This window comes from Mustela lutreola, chromosome 1 (assembly GCF_030435805.1).
Source record: "Mustela lutreola isolate mMusLut2 chromosome 1, mMusLut2.pri, whole genome shotgun sequence".
Taxonomy (NCBI): domain Eukaryota; kingdom Metazoa; phylum Chordata; class Mammalia; order Carnivora; family Mustelidae; genus Mustela; species Mustela lutreola.
The window spans coordinates 235,835,848-235,842,761 of NC_081290.1; positions in this window are offsets into that span (position 1 = coordinate 235,835,848).

Consider the following 6,914-nt stretch of genomic DNA (forward strand, 5'->3'; position numbering starts at 1 on the left):
GTTCTCTTGCTGTTGGGCTGAGGCAATGGTCTGACCTGTTTCTTGGTTTTAATCTTCTTATGGTTCCCATGACAAATAACTTAGCCATCCCTAAAAATTATATTAAAAAGTAATTGCAATAATGTGCTTCCTATATTTTGGGGAAAAGACAATTAAGTAACTGTGATAACTATCTCCCTGTTAAAAATTACTAAAACAAATTTAAGACTGGGTAAAATACACAAAATTATGATAATATGGAAGATGAATAGTAAAGCAAATTAATAAAAGAGAACAGAGATCTCAAAAATTAACTTAGTTTGTTTTCTTTCTAGAGGCTGAACATTGTATCATCATCTGATAATCAGAAAATTTGGGGTAAGCTCTTGCCCTCAAAAGATTATCTGCTTCTGGAAAATTCTTAAGGTTCCAATATGTGGATGCCTTAATAATTTTCCTTAGAAAAGAGATATTGTTAACTGGAAACATGTATTCAAAGATCAATTCCTCGGAGCCTCACTGCTGTGCTGGTTATTTACAATACCTGAGAAGTCTTCTCTAGTGAGGATCAGGGCAATCTTTTTTTGATGTTGTTTCCAAAGTATCCCGTCTCTTCTTTTAAGATTGTACGGTAGAGGGTAAATAGGTGGCTGGTGTGGGAAGGCAGGCCTTATTTGTAAACTTAGTTTTAAGTTTATCATCTTAACTAACATTATCAAAGTGGAAGAAAGTGGAATTCCCAACTGATATATAACACACAATTAACTTTTAAGGATTTTTAATCTGTGATTACCCTTTTAGTATCACATAAGTATCCTATTAGTAAGAATGAATTATGGACTGTAAAGACATTACTAAATCTTCAAGGTTCTTGTTTATTTCATTATGTATGTTATCAATACATTTTTAATATCTTTAAATGTAAAAATGAATATGTTTTGTCTAATCTAAAAAGTGAACAGTCATCATAAAGTTTATCTTACATGGATAATGAGACCTCTCGCAATAGAATTACAATTTGTAGAATGCAAAACCATAAGAGACTCTTAACTATAGGGAACTAACTAAGGGTTGCTGGAGGGGGAGTAGGGGGGACATGGGGTAACTGAGTGATGGGCATTATGGAGGGCACTTGTTGTAATGAGTACTGGTTGTTACATACAACCAATGAATCACTAACTTCTACCCCTGAACACATAATACACTATATGTGAACTAAATTGAATATAAAGTTTAAAAAAATTTAAAAAGAGAAAGCAAAACAAACCTAATTATTTTTATTATGCTTTTTTTTTAGAAAATTATGCAAGCAAATCTTTGTGATAAGTAATGGTCATTTAGACAGCTCAAAGATAGTTTAAGTATCAAGACATCTTACCATTTTTCTTATTTTGAAATCAGGGCCTTCCTTTGGGAAATATAAAGTCAAGGAAAATTATCAGAGAAGACAAGATATGAATATAAGATATAAATGATAAAAGGCAATAATAACGTTAATATACTGAGAACACAAATCCATAAGAAACTTGCTTATTAAAACCTTTACTATATTTTTAAAAACTGAACTTTCAATGAAGCAATTTAAAGGTAAAAGAGAAAATGTTTAAAGATCTATATTTTTTAACAGTTGTATTCTTTTCTTCATAATTTATAGATTTTAAAATTATTTTTAACATATATTTGTATCAATATAGTTAGAATTACAGAAATATAAATATATTTATAAATAAACAAACATAAAATCGTAAGTTTAAAGCTATGAAACTAAGTTTAAAAGCATAACCAATGATATCAAGGTAATAAATAATGTATACATTATATAGAATTTATAATGTGAATACATTATAGCTATTTTCTAAATAGAAAAAATAGGTTAATTATCTACTATATAAATTAGAGTTCTCTGGAAAAATAATCTTAGAGTGGGCACAAACTAAAAGAACAATTTTGGGAATCAATTAATTCTCAAACTTTTTTAAAAGAGAGGAAGAAACAGAAGGAATAAAAAGGGAAAGAGAAAGAGACAGAGAGAAAGAGAGAAAGAGAAAAAGTAGGAAAGGGGGTGGAAAGAGAGGAGGAAAGAGGGTATCAGCCACAGATTAACAATGGAAAAATGTTATACTTACATGTTGGAGCAGACAGAGAGTAAGAGATATGTTAGAAATCCTACCACTTTAAATTATTTTCAGGACCATGTCAGTTATTCTTCTCCAGTCACCGTTTTGGATCTTCTGACTCTACCCAGAATGCAGGAACTTAACAGGTAGAACCTCTTCAATAGGCTTTTTCCTTTTTGGTGTGACTCAGGAAGATAACAGGAAGGAGACTTCTGAATCTATTATATGATTACAACTCTACTCATTCCAGTTAAAGAAAGCAGATCATTGGCTACATTATTTACTCTTTGATTTAGGTGTCTCAAAAATGAAAAATCTTGTGCACATCAAAATTTCTTCCAAAAACTAACCTTTGGACAGCTTATATTAGAACACAAAATTTTCTATTACTCAGGTTTTCCAGGGAAACCAGATCAATAGGAGATAGATAGATGATAAATAATTACAGAGATAGACAGAAACATAGATAAGTAAGTAGATGGATGGGAACATGATAGATAAACAGACAGATAAAAGAGGAGATTTCTATGTGTGATCAGTTATATACTAGGTAAAATGGACATTGAAATTCACAGGTGAATATGGCACAGTATATGACTTCAGGAAACTCATGCAGTAAGGAAAGAAGTTAAAAAAAAAAAAAGGCTCATACAATTTTAGAGTCTGTGAAGTCCCACAATCTGCTGTCTGTAAACTGGAGTCCTGGGAAAGCTAGTGGTATAATTCAGTCTGAGACTAAAGGCTTGGAAACTAAGGAGCTGATAGCATGAGGCTCAGTAGGAGACCTGAGGCCTGAGAAGCAAGAATGCTGATGTTCAAGGAAAAAGATGGATGTTCCAGTTCAAACAAAGAAAGCAAGTTCAACTTTTCTCTCCCTTTTAGTTCTATTTAGGCCCTCGGTGGATTGGACGGTACCTGGCCACATTAGTGACTACTATCATTACTTAGTTCACTGGTTCAAATGCTAATCTCACCCCACCTCCAGAATGCTCCCAGAGACACACCCACAAATAATGTTATATTAACATTTTAGGCCAGTTAAGTTGACACATAGAGTTAACCATCAGAAATTCTTATTGGGTTTGCAATTGTGCCTGCGCTACATTATTTTTAAAAAGAATCAGAAATATGAACCTCTTATTGGGTATACCACTTGCAAATATCTTCTCCTATCCAGTAGGCTGCCTTTTCATTTTGTTGATGGTTTCCTTTGCGGTGCAAAATATTTTGGATTGATATAATCCCACTTGTTTATTTTTGCATTTGTTTCCCTTGCCTGGGGGACATATCTAGAAACATGTTTCTACTGATCTTGTCAGAAAAATTACTGCCTATGTTTTCTTCTAGTAGTTTTATGGTTTCAGGTCTCATATTTAGGTCTTTAATCCATCTTGTTTATTTTGTGTAGAGTGGAAGAGGATGGTCCAATTTCATTTTTGGTTTTGTTTTGTTTGTTTGTTTTTTGCATGCAGCACCATTTGTTGAAGAGATTGTCTTTACCTCATTGCAAATTCCTTTTTTTTTTTTCTTTTTGTTTCTCATTGCAAATTCTTGCCTCCATTGTTTTAGATTAGTTGACCATATAAGCATGGGTTTATTTCTGGACTCTGCATTATATTCTATTAATCTGTGTATCTATTTCTTTTTTCTTTTTGCCAGTACCATAGTGTTTTGATTACTATAGCTTTGTAACATATCTTGAAATCTGGGATTGTGATTCCTTCAGCTTTGTTCTTTTTCAAGATTGCTTTGGCTATGCAGGGTCTTTTGTGGTTCCATAAACATTTAAGGATTATTTTTTTCTAAATTTGTGACAGATGGCGTTGGTATTTTGACAGAGATTACATTAAATCTGTAGATTGTTTTGGGCAGTATGGACATTTTAACAATATGAATTCTTCTAATCCATGAGCATGGAATATTTTTCCATTTGTTTGTGTCATCTTTAATTTCTTTCATCAATTTTTTATAGTTTTCAGAGTCTAGGTCTTTCACGTCTTTGGTTATGTAAAGAACTTCGACAGCTCAACACCAAAAACCAAATCATTCAATTAAAATAAGCAAAGCCCCTCGAGTAGACATTTTACTAAAAAAGACATACAGATAGCCAGCAGATCCACAAAAAAATGTTCACCAAAACTCATCATTGGGGAAATGCAAATCAAAACTACAATGAAATATTGCCTCACACTTGTCAGAATGGCTAAAATGAACACTAATCAAACAAATAAAAACAAACAAGAAACAAAACCACAAGAAATATCAAGCACTGATCAGGATGTGAACGAAAAGGAAACCTCTTGCCCTATTGGTGAGAATGCAAATTGGTACAGCAATGTGGAAAAGAGGATGGATGTTCCTCAAAAAACTAAAAATAGAAGTACAGTACAATCCAGTAATTCCACTACTGGGTAGTTACCCTCTCCCCACCTTCAAAAAAAAAAAAAAAAAAAAATCCCCACGCTAATTCAGAAAAAGAAAGATAGTAATTCCACAACTGGATATTTATCCCCCAAGAAACAAAAAGCCTAATTTGAAAATGTTCATTGCAACATTTTTCGTCATTGGGAGAAGAATTTTTTATCTTAGTCAAAATACGGAAACAACACAAGTATCCCTGCATAGATGAATGGATAAAGAATAGTGTATATTCTTTGCACATATATGTATATGTAATGAAATATTACTCAGCCATTAAAAAAGAATGAAAGCCTACCATTTCTAACTACATGAATGGACCTAGAGGGTATTATGCTAAGTGAAATAAGGCAATCAGAAAAAGACAAATACCATATGATATTACTCATATGTGGAATTTAAGAAACAAAACAATAGAGAGACAAATGAAAGAACAGTCTTTTAAATACAGAGAACCAACTGGTGGTTACCAGAGGGGAGGTCCATGGGGGGATAGGTGAAATAAAAAGAATAAGTCATTGAAATTTGGATTGGCCCTGATTTATGAATTCATTGAAGAAGAAGGCATAACCTTTTGGTAGCTGTGTTTTTGTTCTTCATGAACACATGAAAACAAACCATGTAGGATCTCATAAATCAGGATACATAATGAGTTCATGTTTAAAGAATTTATTTATGGGCTGTTCATTCCCTGATTCCTTTATTTGGCTTTTATTATCTGCCTGCTATGTGATAAAATTGATGCTAATGATTGGGATACAGTACCTGGGGAGAAACCGGGCCAGGGCTATTCTCCCTGAGTAGTGGGATTATCCAAAGAGCAAGCTTAAAACTTGAACTGAGATTTTGGGCAGTACTACCTCATTTGAGAGAATGTGGGGAAAGAAGCTAAAAGATAAGCTTCTTTAGAAGTTGTAGACAAGGAGTGTTCAGGATCATAAAGGTAAAACTAAGACAATAGGTAGGGCTAGAAAAAAAGGATGTTATGATGATGATGATGTTATGTTATGATGATCCTTCAGCATCTCCCTGGGGCATAGAGGATTGAATGACAGAGCCCAGGATTTTGGTATGGTACGAGAACCAGCTTTCTGCAGAGGAAGCTGTGCAGATGTGTTTATGAGCAGATGTGTCACTGCTAGCCTATTTTTGTTTGTGATTCTCTTTGTTGATTGATATGTTGTGTCAGGCCCTTCATTCTGCTTCTCCTTCCCTAAGCCACTGCTTCCGTTGACACCTGCCTCCAGAACAAAGACTCCCTACAGGGAGGAAACAGAACTTGCACTATATCATTATTTAGAATCTGGCCCTCTGAGTCCCACTCCTGAAATGACTTTGCATGATTTTGACAATGTTTGGTGTTGGTTTGTGCATTCTGCAATGGACATGACAGAATTTTTTTAAAAACTTTCTTTCTTTGAACTAATAATAAAGAAATATGGCCACATCTGGACTCAAAAGTTGATGTGATGTTGGAACATGAGAGGTGGGATTGCAGAAAATACCATGGGGCAGGGGGAGAGGAAATGTCCAAGGTAAAGCCATTGGCCAGGGAAATAAGATAGAGTAAGGGATCTGGAGGATGCTAAGGACAGATAGGACTAGAGCTACTAATAGCATTTTATCAGGTGTCCAACAACAGGGGCTGTACCTCTGATACCTTCAGAAGCATGACTACTCCAGCCAAGGAGTAAGAAGTGAATGGGCTCCCACACCTACACAATTTGGGAAAGAGGGCTCTGGGGATACAACCTCCCAGGCCCTAATCTAGTTTCAGATTCAGTTTTAACTTTACCCTCTCTCTAGAGGCTCATCCATGACTGCCGAAGACTGCAACATATCCAGAACCCTAGGGTCAACCAGCCCCATCTCCTTAGGAGCTCAGGGAAAACTCCAGGGTCAAGTTTGCACATAATAGCTGTGGTGCCAGATTAGTGTGTGTTTGGGGAAGGAGGGAGTGGCAGAGAGCTAATTCTGGACACCCAGGGGATCTTCCCTTAGGTGACTTAAAGAACCACACTAGGGTTTCTGGGTGCCCAAGAGTTAGGAGTGTGGACATGCAGGGCCCTGAGTGTACTATCCAGGAGCCATATGGTTGTGCATGTGTGTATTGCTACAGTCAGCTCTCCACACTCAGACACACAAGTTTGAAGAAGTTGTGTGGGTCCGGCTTCCCATACTCTGCCTCACACTCAGGTGAGTGTTTTCCTGGTGAGGTGGGCTTCACAGTTGCATTTGAGCAGTCTAGTCTCAGGGTCCCAGAAGCTGCCACCTGCTCCCTTTGGTCCTCATTGATCAGTTGTCATGAGAGTCCCTGCAAGTACCTTATGTGCTGCAAATGTGGATCCTTCATGTCTTAGTGAGCATTTTGTTGTAAGCACTTAAGCTATCCTATTTCTG